This window comes from Bacillus rossius, chromosome 7 (assembly GCF_032445375.1).
Source record: "Bacillus rossius redtenbacheri isolate Brsri chromosome 7, Brsri_v3, whole genome shotgun sequence".
Lineage (NCBI taxonomy): Eukaryota > Metazoa > Arthropoda > Insecta > Phasmatodea > Bacillidae > Bacillus > Bacillus rossius.
Genome location: NC_086335.1, coordinates 41,765,017 through 41,782,064, shown reverse-complemented (window position 1 = coordinate 41,782,064; position 17,048 = coordinate 41,765,017). Strand labels below are relative to the sequence as shown.

At 41.6% G+C, this 17,048-nt stretch overlaps 1 protein-coding gene across 5 annotated transcripts in view; it reads left to right on the top strand.

Annotated features, from left to right (window-relative positions):
- Positions 1–17,048, top strand: part of LOC134533900 (ATP-binding cassette sub-family G member 8) — a 102,518-nt gene that overhangs the window by 11,552 nt on the left and 73,918 nt on the right. For 2 of the 5 annotated variants that reach the window (XM_063371683.1, XM_063371685.1), the window contains exon 2: positions 4,636–4,755. The exons of 2 other annotated variants lie outside the window; for them this stretch is intronic. The gene's annotated coding sequence lies outside the window, so the exon portion shown is untranslated. Of the gene's footprint in view, positions 1–4,635; positions 4,756–6,012; positions 6,493–17,048 lie in introns of those variants that run through there. One more of the 5 variants, XM_063371687.1, reaches the window with a different exon arrangement.

The window sequence follows — 17,048 nt, the reverse complement described above, 5'->3', positions numbered from 1 at the left end:
TGCTGAAATTTTGGTTCCTTCGATCATTCTTTGCATGGTGTTATTTTGTAGAATATTTTATTTAATATCTATTATTAAAATCAACAGTTATAACATGTTCTTTGAATGAATAAAATATAAGTTTTATAGAAAAAAAATCTTTGTCAAAAACCCGTGACATTGTGTTAACTTTTTTATTTAAATATAGATAACAGCTTAGTGCTGATTCGTAAAGACCTAAGAATGGATTTCGAGTTCTGAGAGAGGATGTTCTTTGTCATCTGGCCGTGGAGAGGATGAAACTTCCCAAGGTGTCACGAGAGGAGAGAGCGAGGCTAATTAGTATGGCAAGCGAGGCTTTATTAAGCAGAGACAGGAAGTGGCTGGAGACAAAGACCCTAGCTCCCAAACAAGGGGAAAAAACGGCTGCCACCTGACGGGCATGCCAGTCCGCGCGAGGTGCAGTCGAGGAGAGATGATGATGATGATGATGATGATGATGGCATCTGTGATGACGTCAGTACATTCTTGTTCTAAATGTGCTCTATGCGGAATAGTGGTTTGTCGCAAGCAAATAGCCTGCTTTGTAAGAAATCAATGAACGTTAAACTGACTATAGGATAAATTCAATTTCGCTGATTTAAAAAAAAATGTTCAAATATATATATATATATATATATATATATATATATATATTGTTTGGGATATACGTGTGTTGGTGTGTGTGTGTGTGTACATATTTTGAAGCGTTTTCTGTTATGAATATGCTGCGAAATATTTTTTGTGAGCATTTCAGTTCGGAGTTGCTAGTTTAAACAAACAGTAATAAAATCAAACAATATTTATTTAATAAAAATATTTAACATTTTCTTGCACGTAATGTTACCGAGATGCCAAAGTATACGTGACTGACATTTCGCTCTGAATGACGTTCAAGTCCTTGTCGCATTGTCAAATTGTATCGTCGAACTAGTTCTTCTAATGAAGTTATTCAAATTAAGTTAGATGTAATTGACTTGACCAAAAACCTCCTCACTGGCGCTGCCTTTTTGTTTAAAAAAGTTTAATGGCGTTGATTATCATAACAATTTTGTGTGAAGGACCGGTTACAAAAGTTTTGACTGTTTGGCTGGATACCATAAAGCATTTGAAATATTGGATTCATTCAGTGTTAACGCGTTACAACTATCTGTGTTTGTTAAAATTAAATTCGTTTTGAATATTTATAAATCAATTTTCATCATGTACAGCGAAGGGTTACTGTAATTTTCAAACAAAAAAGTTTCAATTGAAAATATTGAACTACATCACTGATTTTGAAACATTCTTTGGTTTTGAGTTTGTGTGTGTGCCCAAATGGAAGAGAATTCAGAAATCCGTATTTCATCAAACTTTACTACCTTTTGAATTTTATTGTCATATGCTCGTGTTTTTAAACGAATATTTGACAGTGTTGCAAAGCTTTTATAACAAACTTATGGACTCAGAAACTTATTATTATTTTTTCTTTAATATTCCCCCAGTAGTTTAGGGTAGTCATTATATTGATGTGCATAACGAAGTAGGCTTACCTTTCTGAAGGACAGTATAACTTGAAGGTAGATTGTAATGCGTAGTTGAGAGCCCCGCCTCTTCCGTGTTGACCTTGTACCACGCTGGGATACCGTGCACATTTACATACAATGTCATTTTTGCTTTCGTGGTTTAGACTTTCGGCTCGCTTCCATCCGCCTGCGGATTACTTAAGTTAGACATACATGTCGCCTTGATAAGCACGAACTTATACAAAATAAGTCGGCATTCGACAAACTTCGGCTGCAGGTTCATCACGTTATATATACATATATATGCATACATACACACACGACTTAGACCCCTTAAAGACGAGGCGACTAGTTGACTCCACTAGCTGAACGGACGGGTGTCAAGAGGTGTAGCGATGTAGCGAACCCCTTCACACGCATTCAAGTCGTCCGCTCTGGCGACTGGCCAGTGGGCACTTGTGTCGCTCACCAGCAGACTCATCACAAGAGACACTTCTCGGAATTGGTCCTCCACACCAGTCGCCAAGTAAAGTCCGCCGAGATCGTGATGGAGGGCGTTCCACTTGTTTGTGTTGGATCAGGGCGTGAAGTTCATCAAAGAATGATCGTAACATGCGGTAATAACCGAAGAATTTATCCTCGTGTCTAAGTAGTTGTGGGTATACAAGTGAGAAAGCGCCCGTTTCGCGATTTTGTAACAACGGATAAACTTCGACTGGGTTTCCTCTTATTTTGCTTCTCTTCTTGCATGAGAGCAAGCACTAGAAGCGCTCCTGCTTCCTGAGGTTATAACATCGTACTGACCGCCCGTTGGGAAGATAAGTTATTCCACAAGTTTCCTGGTGTGAAACCAGCCCAAAAAGAGTCTTTTACACGGCAGTCAACTAGTTGAGAGTCAACCAGGCAACTATGGTTGAATCAACCAAGCCGACTCGTCTAAAAGGGGTCTTATTGTCTAAATGGCTTCCCAAGGCCAGTATACGTCTTTGAAGATATAATTTAACAACATTTTTCTTGTTGGTCATAGAGAAAGTATTTAAGATGAAGCACTAAGTGTATGCATTATTTTTATTGAACAAAGATCTACACCGCTAATTTTGTTGCTGTCGTAAAATGATTTCATTGAAATAATTTGGGGTAGTAACACGCCACAAAAGTATGTGGAAAATTTCAAAGAAATTATTATACGATAGCCATATATTTTGCAACTATTCTTGTATTGATTTTAATGACCTTGGGAAGTACCACTACATAATACAATGTAATACAACCCATATGTAATGTAAACATGCCTTTATTTTAGTTCAAACTACACTTATTCGTTATTTCTTTTAAAGTTTTATTCATCCTGCCATGATCAGTCGCATCTCAGCCGTCTTCGTCCTAACAGATCTTGTTCATTCATACCAGCGGCGGATCCAAGAGGCCCCTGCCTTTCCCCAAATTTTTTTATTACGACTAACTGGATGAAATGAAGGCCAAGGGGGGAAAATGTTAAATTTCTGAAAAAGAGTCATCCCACTGAACCCCTCCCCATTAGGAAATTTTGAAGCCGCTCTTGATACTCACCATTGGCTGTATTCAACAGGTATGATTCTTGTGTGGTGTCTCTTTTACGTAGGCTGTGTAAAAACACTTGGTTTTATGCTATCCTTATAGGTTTTTTATCTTTACTGTTTTTCACATTTGTAGTTTGTTATGTGAGCTGGTTTTTGGACATTTAAATCACTGAGATATGAACCTAATACAGGTGAAATACTATTCTTAATTTAGTTGAGAAGTCGTTGCCTGCTGAAAAATAGGTAGAACTCACATGCTGTTGGAATACACTATTTTTCAGTGAAAGGGTTGGTTTCTGAAATAAATTTAAAAAAAAACACGATTTCAGAGATTTTTATATAAATGCGGTTGATGTTTGTTTGCACTCGAATGTTGCTGGTTTGGAGAGTTTTCATTAGGCGGAGGGAATTTCCGCACGAAAATTCTGAACGCTCATTAGACTGCAATGAGGTATTCCTGCGCCTGCGGTGTCTTCCTGGTAGTTGGCGGCCGTCTGCAAGAGGAATCCATTGCCTCGTGTTGCCTGACCAGTCAGGACGCGATTGCTTCCGCACAAAATTGCTGTGATTCGTTTCCCGAGAGTAGAAATGTATACCACAAGACACTCGATCGTTCACGAAACACAGGCGATTCTATACAGTTTTTAAATAGTAGTACCGAAATATTTTCATAAAAAATACACGGCCACACTTGAAATTTTTCGTTTTAAATTAACGAATAATGTTGGTTACAAATTATCCTGGGACCTTCAACAATTTACTGTTATCTTCGTATATTTGCGGGTACTTTGTTCTTTGAACATTAATTCACAAGAGTAATGTTGGTATATTATCAAAACTTCAAAAACTGGTTAAGAAAACTGAAAGAACACGCTTATTTTTTCCACGTGTGTGTTTTTCCCTGTTGGTAATGAAAACAGAACTCAGAAATTAAAATATGGCGTGGTTTCTGCAAAGATCCAATCTTCTGAGATCACGAAGAACTCTTCGTTTATTTGAGGTAAAGTCTTCGTTATGCAGTGCGTCTGACTGGTGCTTCGGGAGCTGATGGCATTTGATTGGTTCACGTGACCTTTGATGTCAGCTGCTGATATAACAGTCAGGTGTAGCAGATCTGCCTGACCACAGCTGGCGAACTTGAACTCCCGAGGTCAGACAGGTCAGAAGCACCATCATCATCATCTGACGTCATGAACAGTATTCGCCAATGAGAAGCATGATGATTGTAAACAAACTGTAAAATCGCGCGACAATAATTATTTTCAAAATAAACGTTTTAATCGTGTGTTTATATAATTTAATCTTGGGCTCCATTTTGTTTTTTCCGTTTAGTTACTTTGAAAAAGTCAACAGAATGGTAAATGTATGTAGGCATAGAAATAACAAGTTTGGTTCGAATATATATATATAACTCTTAGTTATTTTACAATGTATAGAAATTCAATTAATATATGTTTACATTAATATCTCTTTTGTATAAATCTCTCGAGTAAAGCCAAGATAAATATTTATAATTCGCAATGCTGACCTCTATGTATGATCATGTGAACCAGATGTATCAGACAAGATGCTGCAGAAACTCCATCAGACAGCGTGGTCGGACGGAACAGAAAGACGCGACGGCGAGAACGCGGCAAGGCCTTCGTCATTGTTCCGTGTTGAGAGTGTAGTCGGTGAGTGGCCTGTGACATTGTTCTCAAGGCAGAGGGCAGGATGAAGAGCACAGTCCTGCAGTGAAAGTTGTGGGGCATAGGTCGACTCGGGTGTGGATCGGAGAGCTGCACAGGAAAAAAACAATTCTCCACTTTTACAAAAAATTTATTTGGAAACCAGTTACCAAGAAATAGTTTGAAATACTACAATAAAGATATTGTAACTTTCTACAACACACGTCTGTGGTTATTTCTGCATACATGAAATATGTTTCTTGAAATAATACTGAGTATTTCTTACGAAAATTGGTGCATAATTTTATATTTTAATTGATATTTCAGTCATGCATAATTTTTTAAACCATGGAGAAGATAATCGATATTGAACAATGTGACTATATTATGTTGTATCATGCTTATTAATGTTCTCAGTTAATACTGGAAAGCTATTCAGGGAAGATTTACAAATAGCTTTAACTTTTGACGGTACTGGGACAACACAAAGCATAAATTCCCGGGTAAGAATCCGAACCCAGTATTACTGCGAACACTATTTTTAGTGGTATAGTTGTTTTCGTGTAATCGTACAAATTTACAAATATCTGTAATTTTACAAAAAAATATTTCTGTTGCATGTTATAAAAAAAGTACAATATATCCTTAAAAGAATGTCCCAGTTATAAATTTTAATAGTATCAACTTTAAGCGATGTAGAGTGATGTTTCAAGGTCACAATTATTAAAGTGTAACTCAAACAGTTCTAAATAAGCGCATGCGCGAGTACTGCTTTGTTGTTTTCTCGCTTGCAGCGCCACTTATGTTGAAAGAATGGCTTTTCCCCAATTAGTAGAGGTTGAACCTGTAAACTTTATTTGGCGAGGTGATGGTGCCCCTCCCCATTGGAATCTCTTTGTACAAGAGTGGTAGAACGTCTAAATCTCTGACCGCTGGATTGGTCGTAATGTTCGAGACGACACAGCTCTTTTTCGCCGGCCTCCACGTTCACCTGACATAGCGCCATGCCAGTTTTTTTTTACCTTTGGGACTTTATAAATGTTCGTGTCTACGTTGCGCCTCCGCCTAATGATTAGGTACCGGAAAAATTCGCGGGTTCATAAGACATGTAGGATGAACTCCATAGTTCTACTTACACTCGGTCAAATGTGACCCACTCATTGGTTGCTGTCTTGTGAGACGTCCCAACGTAGCAGCCTGTGATTCGATACAGCTTTGGTTGGGTGTTTCTCATTGGCCCAGAGTCATCTAGGTGAGTTGTGAGCAAATAACAGAGGCTGCATTGAGGTATAAATATTTGTATTTTAGCCTATCGCAAAATAAATTCGCGAATTTTTCCGGTCTCTACTAATGATTCGCCAGAGTTGCAACACAGAATTGAAGAGGCTATTTGCTTCCATTACTCCGGACGTGTTGACCAAAGTATGGGAAGAATCGAACTTTAGGTTGGATGTGTGCTGCCGTATGACTAGAAGATGCACATATCGAACATTTGTAAGAGAACCCAGGTTTAGTTTACTTTCACTTTGATGAATTTGTTGTAAATAGTCTAAATTAAACGGTTGTAATAAACCACTAAAGTTGTGACATTCTTTTACGGACATTCTGTAGGTGTGTGCGCCGGCGCCACCCGCCCGCCTGTGCGCCGCTGGAGGCGCCGAGGCGGGTAGCCGTCGAGACGAAACGGCCGGGCGGTAGTACTGCCACGGGCAGCGGTCTCGGAACAGCGGCCAGCAGTCTCCGGTACGCTTCCGCCAACATTCCAGTGCACTCAACAGAAAACTTAAATGATTGCTTCTGGGGGAGGGGGGGAGAGGCGCGAATTGCATTTGCAGGATTTCCTGGAGAAAGAACGCGTTACAGTTTATCTCACTAACGAGTGCACTTTCGCGACCGGTAACTTTTACCGACGATTTTAATTTGACATCTGAAGAAGAAAAAACTGTGTAAAATGTTTGGCTAGCCAAGTTATTTTGGAAAACAAAGTATTTGATTCATAATATTTAATATAATAATTTGTGTTGACTTATACAAGGGTGTATCCAGTTTAAAACAGAAATAAAAGGGGAGGGGGGTTGAAAATTTGACTGAAAAGAGAAAAAAAGGGTGAGGGGTAGTTTTTAGTATTCAAGCTACTTCATGGGGGATGAGGAACCATGGCGACCTACAGTAATAAACAATAAAAAAGGAAGAACATACGTTATTTTTTTTTATATAGTTTTGAGAAATAGCTATATATTTTATGTAACTGCAGCTACTTGCACCTTGTTTTAATTTTTTTTACCACTTCGATCCTCACCCCCTTCCTTAAACAACCCACTCACCCTTTTCCCGTTTCCTCCCTGGAGACACCCTTGGGATGATATGTTTAATACCTCACAAGAATCTGTCGAGGAATTAATCATATTTCTAATCACTTTGGCACTTTTTTTTTTCTCATCGCGGACGCTTTCTATTTTGATTGTGTGTAAGACATATATGTCCCACAAAGTCCGCAGGAATTAAGGTTGCTGCTGTTGATAGACACAATTACGTACATAAGGAAGGATTCGACCTGAAACTAGATTTTTTCACATTTTTTTTTTTTTTTTTTTTTTTTTTTGGTGGACGGAAGTGGTGTGTCGCGACCAATCGTTGACTTGGTTGTGAAATACACCGTGGAGCGGCAGAGTCTGTGCCGATATCTTGCACCCGCAGACTGTGGGTTGTTCCGTCCGGCGACTCGCGACTCGAGGGCCGGCCCGGTCAGGTTTAAGGCGCCGTCGACCCGCACCCAGGTCCCCCTCCCCTCTTTCTCCCCTCTGGCCACCAGTATTCTCCACGCTGCGGTGCTACAGCTGGCCATCGACCTCGGCGGCCGTCGGCCGAGCAGCCAGTCAGTCCTTCCCTCCGAGCTCTGTTCTTCCCGCGCGTCGTGGAGGGAAATAAGGCCCCGCCATCTTTACCTTATCATTATAATTTTAAACTATTCATCCCAAATTTGTATCATGTCAAAGGCACAAATAATGTTTTCCAGAGACTTCCATACAATGTTGCAACCACAGATTAATTAGCAGGCTCTATTCTGTAAACGCCCTGAGGACATACCTATGTTATTATTTCACGTGAAAGATTACAAATACCATGATAATCACACCAGTTCACAAGTGTTGAGTTCAACATTAGTAGGCAAAGATAATTCCTATGCCATGATATCACAAACGGAAGCTCTATTGCAAGCGGTATCAGAATATTTGGAATTGCAAGAGGGCGAGGCCTAATCCCCCTTAAGGCTCGGTCTCACGCGCCATGTTGATTTTTTTAAAGTTTATTTCGTCATTACTTTACATTAAGGGTTGTTTCTAAAATTGTAACTCGATGCCTCCCGTGCCATTGTTGTTCTGCCACAAATATTTTAAACAGATATTCACTTAGTGTCATGGTCGCACAAATGATGAAAATTACGAAAAACTTTCACGTTTTTTTAATATTTATGATGGGTGGCTCTTCCGTATTTTTAAGTTCGTCGAGACGACTAGTGATTGGTTTAAATATCTCTTCATTTTCCACTTCACGTGCAAGTCTGGCTCTTCTAGCAAGTAGATATTTTTCACGAACAGACTGTATAGCACGATAAAGGTCACTGGCCAAGTCCGACATTGTACTGGCCGAAAACATATTGCAAGAGTTCCTTTTATACTTTTTATTGGTGCGCAGAAACTTCTTTTCTGTGGTTAGCAAGATCTGTTTTTCGTTGCCAAATGAGTAAGTGATATATTCAGGCTACTTTGAAAAGTCCTCAAATCGTCACGTCTCTGTGCATTCGAAACTTCGACCATATCGTGAATTCGAGAATCCGAGACTTCCACGTGCTGGTCGATGGCTAGCAGGTACTCTAGTAATTGTTTTTCACCATTTTTGTTTTTCAGCACTTAATACTTTTTGAGCCAAATACTTTTTGAGCCAGTAGCGAAATGTATTTCCGGATATCAGCGTCGTGACACTCAAGAACAGTATGAAAGTCACGACTGCTATGACCAAATTTCGAAATGCTATGACTCATGTTTGACGATACACTGATCGACTGATCGAAACCTTGCCTGTACCTACACTTTTATAGAGGCCAGTCCTTGACTATAATTAGGAATCCGTTCTAGTTTTTCCAGCACAAGAAACACATGTCTTTGAATTCCTGGAAAGTGTTTACGTGTTTACGTGATTGTCATAAGCGTGACGTAAATTAAGTTCATACATGCGAAAAAGTACTATGATGTTCACGTTGTATCGTAGCAAATGTTTTGGAATCCTACTGTACGTCTGACACACGTAAATGAAGTTTATTTTGGTATGTCTGCTCATGGAAAAGTACTTTTGAATTATTCCTTGCTTCTTGCACACGACGTCGTCAAAAAACCTCACGGAATTGACTCTTGCTTCTCTAGGAGGCACCACAGTTGCACTATCGGTACGTAAAAGAAAATACTCCAGGCCATCCACCGAGCGCAGAATGGTGGCCAGACGCTGGTACTTTGGCTGTTGCAAGGTCTTGGAATATAGGTACACATTTTTGAACCTAAGGCCGTTTTGTTCCTCCAGCAAACTTAGTAGAACACACGTTTTGCCGCAGTTGGACGGACCTGCCATTATGCCGGCAACAGTAAGCCATGTCACGATTCACGCGAGCTGACTACGTCGTCTTGCATGATACGCACAGGAAAAACACTTTTTGTTTGACGACTTGCATGGTACTGAGGAAAATGTATAAAAAGCACACACATTTATACTTTCAGCTCAGATGCGCGTAATGCCTCGAAGAGGTAAGATCAAGAAAAACATTCGATAAACAATCTGCCTTTCGAGATACACATTCCCTGCTACAGGTTCTGTGGTCCAGGAACGAAACTAGCCAAAAGGCTAACCCGAGGCGACGTGATCGTTAATTCTCTTGACGAAAAGTGCAAGCAGCACGATATTATATTCCCTCAGCAAGAATCTGGAATCAAGACACCGATCTGACGAGATATTGGTAAAGGAAGCCGAAGATATAAATCAATTGCCAGATTCAGAACTTGGAGAGAAAATTGTGGCGTAGGGTGTATCCAAAATCATGAAGGGAAAAACCAGGCCCCGCAAGAGCAAGAGCAAGACTGGCGCAGGCGTGCAAAAAGCCAAGCAAAAAAAAGACACTCGACAAGAAGATTTGTGGTGGATTTCTACCGCTACTTTTACCAGCGTTTGGCCTCCTCGGCGGTCTCATTGGTGCTACAAAATGTATAATGCGGGCAGTCACTACTTCCAAGAACTAGCCAATACAGTTGGAGGAAGCACAAATACACAATGCCAGAATGGAAGCCATTGTCATGGGTAGAAAAAAAAATGGGGCAGGAATTTACCTGCGACCTCAAATATTAGGTCGAGGCATGAAAAAGAAACGCGTGAAAAATATCTTAAGTTCCCTTCCGAAACGTGCGTGGACGCGGTGTGAGAGAGCGTGCCGCCAGCAGGGGCGGATATTAGCGGGTTGGGGTCACAGTGGGGGATCCAGGATTTTGGTTTGGGAGGGGCTTGACCCAGCTGAGGCTAGGCTTTATCGAGGCAAACACTAAAACAATAGTGGACCCAGATGCTTGGGGGGGGGAGGACTTGATCCCCTTAGCCCCCCATCTGGATCCGCTACTGGTTGGGGACCGGGCTGGGTGACCTTCGGAGGTACGATGTCAGTGTTATTGTATTTGTGTGATCCAGTAATCCTATTAAATGAAAGTTAGCCAAAGTTCATTTTGTTTACAGTCATAACTTAAGTCCTATGGGTAGGTAGGCCTATAATGTTGACGTTTATATGCAAGAGATTTATTTACATGTGATAAAATAGAATTGATGGATACAAGAAATGAATATTAAAATGTTAAACACAAGAAACTTCCTGTTTTAATTACACTTAGACGTTTATGGGAGAATTTTTTTTTTGGAGGGGGGATATCACAAGTAATTTTTATGCATGTGTTTAATAATGAAAGGGAAAATCATTTCTAAACGTTTCACTCGTTACGGAATAACGAACACTATTCAATTATTATATACGAGACTCCCACTAAGCCCGCTGTCAAGTCTGGACTGAGCTTCTCCTAGCGCCGTTAAGCCGCGTTTTTTTCACGAAGCCAGTTTGCTTACCAGCAGCTGTCGTCGTGTGGACACAACTGGTTTGAGTTAGTTCGCAAGGCAGTCAGTGGCGCGAAAATTTACGAGGCCAGTCAACTGTTCCGAGGAGAATATTTACCTAATCCAGTAACATTCCCCCCCTCCCCCTTTTCCTGAGAGTAGGAACTGACACATCCACTGGCCTTGTGCGGACACGTCAGCCAACGGTTTGTCCGCAGTCGAGCCAGTATATAATAGTTTATAAATAGTTCCTCCTGTGGCATAGGAGGTGGTGCATGTGTCGGGGTCCACCAATGATGTCGTGACGTCTGACGGGCCATGTCTGTTCGCTGCCAGGCCAGTAATGTTATGAGACCAGCCGCTGCAACTGGACGCCGGCCGCAGGAGCTCCGCCGAGCGCTGAGCAGCCTCAGGTCCGGGTCGCAGTCGCAGCTGAGGCGACTTGGCGTCCCTGCTCGGAGCCCGGCCGCCCGCGGGTTTGTGTGTCAGGGCAGGCGTGGATCGTGTGCCGCGCGTTCGACGCGATCACGCCCGTCGACCCCGATTCCCCCTTGCAGATTGTGCGCTTCCTGAACCCTACTTACCGAGCCTTTCAACTCAGTTTACATTTTACACATTTTCTACTTGTAAAGTTTTGACAAAAAAAATTTTTAATTAAACTAAAAATAAATCCGTTGTAGATATCTGTTGTTTGAAAAGAGCTCTCAAAGTCACATTGTGACATTTTAGGAACCTGCTTATAATGATAAAAAGTCAGCACTACTGCTACTACACGTCGTTTATCTCGAACACATTATTATTTTACCTACTTCTCATTTATTTACTTCTGGTGCAAAAATATTCGTGTCTCCGGTTGTGTCTCCGCGAGACAGTTCTGGGTACCGGAAAACCTGTGATCTGTGGCGATGTGATTCGTTAAAATTCCGCTTGAGACCCGGTTGGGATTGGTCGACTATGATCCTAGAAACGGTACGTATGTATAGAAAAAGTTGCAAAGTTTGTTATGAAATTATTAATTCGTGCTGAACGAACAACATAAGAACACATAAATTTGTTCGTTACTGAGGTTAGATGTTACTGCACGTACTGCACGTGTTAATGACACACGAAACTACAGTAAACTCGTGGAATAACATCATGTCAGTGTTAAGAAGACTGCAAGTATCCGCTCTACCACTCTGGTTCTGGGGGTAGAGCACTTGCCTTGTGACTTGTAGGACCCGGGTTCGCGCCCCGGCTCCTCCAGGCGGATTGCCCAGAAAAAATGGTGGAATTTTCTCTGGTAGGAATACAATCCCTTGTAACAAGTTAGGCTACCAAAGAAACGGTGGGTGGAACAGAAAAAATTAACCTTCCAGGTGGCTTCCAAATGGGGAGCCCGTTTCTTTTCTTTGGCCATTCTGGGGGTTTCTCCGGGGGAACGGAGTTTTGCAAAAATATTGTTTTGTAGTTTTGTAGCGTTTTAGTTTTTAGTAACTCTAGCAACAAACATTTAAAACATAAAAAAATTGCTTTTGTACAAAAAATATTTTAATTAAGTGTGCATTAGTCAACGTGTGGTTGTGTGTTCAACCATTTATCGGTATATATTTTTTGAAGTATTATTGACGGTTAAATTCTAGTCAGAAACCTTTGTTTTGTAGTATTTTAGCGGTTTTTGTCGGAAGAATATTTATAGGCACATGAATTTAGTCCTAAAAATATAATTTCTGTAAAACCATATAGTTTTCAATCAGGAATTTCGTCTTTAACACGCGCTGTTTATATATATATATATATATATGTGTGTGTGTGTGTGTGTGTGTGTGTGTGTGTGTGTGTGTGTACCAGTATAAATCCAGATGTAAATAAAATATTCTATTTACTTCAACATAAACCAAGCCTTTGACACTTTCCAACATAATCTTATGATTAAAAAAAATGTATATTTTTGGCCTCGTCAAGCAATGCATGGTATATATGTTTTAATTATCTTACAAATAGACGCTTTGCAGTCAAATTTGCAAATGCAATTTCATGGTATTAGGTGTTCCGCAAAGTAGTAGTTTATCTCAACTACTATTTAATAAATGATATTCCCACTGTAATCAGAAGTGATCAAGAAAAGATGCTGATGAAAAAAAATATAATTGGGAAATATGTTTGTGAAATTATTCAGCAAGATATTTCAGTTGTCCGGATCTGATTTTCAAGTTAACAAACGTCTCTGAATTACGATAGAATTTATTGTATAACCTTTAGTAAAAAAACTAATTTAATTAATCAGAATTATCACACAGTAAGTAATGACATTAAACGTGGTGTACTCTTTTAAGACCTTCAAGTTATATTGAATGATGGATGCCAAGCTTTTTTCACCAACATGTAGATAATACTATTAGCAACACATGATATTTAGGTCTTATTAAATTTAAAACTTTCTCTGCATCAAAAGATTTTAATTAGAAAAGAATTAAAAGTATGCAGAAAAAGTTCTTAAATAAATTTTTAGACATTTCAGGCATTTAAATTATTTTGAATATTCTACATTCCTATATAACCTATTTGCATTTGCTATTTATTAGACGTTCGATCAGTGATTCACTTTTTTATAAACATTTTATTACCATTTTTGTTGGTTCAGACATAATGACTCGGTTTGGATTAAGAATTCCAACTTGCAATTACAGAATTAGTGACACTTTTAAAACCATTATTAACTATCAAATGTGTAAAAAATTATAACTCCTTTTGAATAATCTAAAAATATCCATTGGTAAAACTTTTGTAATCTACATATTTATTTTGTATACACCATTTTAGTTTCGGTTTAAGATTTTTGTGAAAGCCAAAGTAACCAATTGGTTAACTGAACTTTATCTATCTTTGTTTCGTGTGTATATCATGTATTTTTGTTGTTATTTTATGTCATAATTCGTTTATAGGTGCTGAATTTCAATTAGATGTGACAGTTTTAATGAATCAGAACAATATGTTACGCATAGTAATATTTTTTTTATTTTCTAATATTAAAAAAATACTTAATATTTTTGAAAAACTGCAAACCTGTGCAAAGCCCATCAACATTGGAAATGTACGAGCCTATGGCTCCCCTAGAGCGCCTGTGCTGCTTGCCCTGTGCCAACAAACTACACTACACAAAAATATTTCCCTTGGATTTCAGCATCTTAAAAACACATTTTGTAGACTTTAAATAGGCTAATAGACATTAAAAACCTTAACATATGAGTTTTTTGTGTTCAGTCACAGAAAACATTACATAAGAAAATCCTTGAATATTTGCGTTGTATTTGCACTCCTTAAATAATGATCTACAATTACTTCAATTATTCCAGTGTGCAAAAATGTCAATTCTATGAAGCTAGTTACATTACAATTTTACGAGTAAGGCCGTTTTCCTCATTCCGTAGAATGTATAAGAAATTTTGGCAGAATGGAATACTAGGTACCACATGTATTTTTTTTTTAATCGTCGTAATAAGAATACAGTGCTACCTATATAACATTTTTGGAAACATTTCTTTCTTCTCGTCCGCGATCTGGATATGATTTGTTATTGCAAATATCACTGTCTGAAGCGCTATTTGTACGCCCTGAGAAACAGCTAGAGGGTTGACAGCGCTACCTACCGAGTATTCTATACACTACTTCGAAGACAATGCTGCTGTACTCATTCCATGGAGGGTGTAAGAAAATATGGCAGAATTCCATCTCGTCCTTTGGACTTATGGCAGATTTCTGTTGTGGTACTTTTCCGCCTTTTTTGAAGAGGCCAGGCGGAATACTGCCATTATGGTAGTCTTCCGTCGCCCCTGTGCTGGTTGTGCCGGGTGTGACACGGCGCCGTGTCGCTGCTTCTCCTCGCCGTTCCTGCGACCCCGCAGTCGCCCTTATCATTGCCAAGGTCTCGCGGCGCACCCGTGTGGGTGTTCGCCAGCTGGCAGTGGCGATGCCCGTCCTCAACAGCTGCGTTCCTGTTGGAAACATTTCCTTACCTTATAGTGTGTTTGTTAGTCTCTAGTGCGTTCCTAAACCGTTCATCCGGTTGCGATGAAACTTTGCACACTTGATTTTTTTTTTTTTTAAATGGGGGACCCCCCCAGGGGTCCGCCCCGCCAAAAAAGTCTCTTTATTTGAAAAAGAGTGTACAAAATTATTTACATAAAGGGAAAAATCTGATACAATAAACAAGAAATAAAAAACAGATATTTACAATTTATATACATGGCACTGGGCCCCTCCCAACACAAGAGTCCTTGGGGGCTGGTGATTGATGAGCGGTGAGGTGTTTCCTTACATGGGGTGGTGAAGTTGATGATGGTGTGGTGGTGAGGCCAAGCCCGTTTGGCTCGGGACTGGCCTGTGCAGACGGCGGCTGGGATGATGTTTCGGTGGGGTGGTCATGATAGAGATGCTGGAGTACCGAGAATCATTGGTCCCGCAGCGCATTCTTGTAGAATTGCTGGTCCCCTGGTTTAGCCGCCGGCCCCAACCACTGGGATGTCGTCTTCTTCCTCTTCAGAGTCCTCCGCTTCGAGGTGGTCGGTCGTGAAGAGGGGTCTTCTGGGGTAAGGTGAGTCGGGGGGGGGGGGGGGGGGTGATCGGTATTGAGTCTGATGAGGGGGTTGAGGCTGTATGAACATTTTTTGAGGAATTTCTTGGTTGATTTGATGATGATGTCATGGATGTGGGGGAGTCCGGTCTGCTGCAGGAGTTGTTGTCATGAGGTGGAGCGGGGAAGTCCCAGGATGAGTCTGGTGCCGAGGAAATATGTTCTGGTGATGGGTCGGAGGTTGAAGAGAGATGAGTGAGTCCAGTTGGGGCAGGCGTACGTGAGGTGTGACATGACGTGTGAGCGGTAGACGGTGATCCTGTTTTGGAGGGAGGTGCCAGAGGTAGGCCGGAGGACTGGGGCGAGCTGTCCCATGACTGCCCTGGCTTTGGTGCGGATGTTGTCGAGGTGTGGTATGAAGGTGAAGGATGCATCCAGTGTGACTCCCAGGTATCTGATGGTGGGCGACCAAGGGATGGTGTGTTGGTTGATTCTGGGGGGGTGGTCCTTGTGTGGGTGATAACGGGAGAAGAGGATAGCCTGTGTTTTGGTGTGGTTCAGTCCGATGCCGTGCGCTAGGAATTGGGTGTTGAGGGAGGTGAGTCCTCGGCTGAGGCGATCCCTGAGCAGCCCCTCGGAGACGAAGGAGGCGATGAGGCAGGTGTCAGCGTACTGAACGAGGTAGGTGCCGGGAGGGGGAGTGAGGTCGGAGATGTGTAGGGTGAAGAGGATGGGACTCAGGATGGCACCCTGAGGGACGCCAGTCTGGATGGATCGGGAGTCTGAGAGGATGTTCTCTACCCTCACCTGGAAGGAGCGATCCTCCAGGAAGGAGCAGAGAAGGCGGATGAGGTGCGGGGGGATCGCTGTGGCAGAGAGGCGGTGGAGAATTTGAGCGTGAGGGACGGAGTCGAAGGAGTACCATGCCCGTGTGTTGCCTCCGGGAGAAGCCCTGCACCACCAGCAGCTCCACCCGGGCAATGGCGTGAGAGGTTGAGTGTTGTGGTCTGAAGCCGAACTGATGAGAGGGGAGGAGATTGTGGGTCAAAATGAAGAGGAGGAGGCGCTTTAGGATGGTCCTTTCCGCAACCTTGGACAGGATGGGGAGGAGGGATATTGGTCGGTATGATGATGGGAGGGTCGGTGGCTTTCCAGGTTTGGGGATGGGGCAGAATATGGCTGTCTTCCATGAGGTGGGGAAGTGGCAGTGGAGGAACATGGCATTGATGAGCGTGGTTAGGAAGACGATGGCTTGCCGGGGTAGTTGGCGCAGGAGTGGGGTGGGGATTGAGTCTGCGCCAGGGGCCGCAGAGAGACGGAAGTGGGATATCGTTGCCTTCAGTTCCCTGGGGGTGACCAGGATGAAGGGAGGGGTGTTGGGAAGGGGGGGGGGAAGTGACGTGTTGGGAGAGGGGGGAGGATTCATCGTCTGAGGAGTCAGAAGAAAGTGAGTTGTTGGTGGCCGAGGCGAAGGTGGTTTGCAGATAGGCGGCCACCGCCTTGACCTTTTAAACAAGAGGAATGTCACTGTATAGGAGAGATTTCGATGGTGCCAACAATTAAAGCAGTATTTAATTATTCTTGGTGATATTTCACCATTTCATTGTTT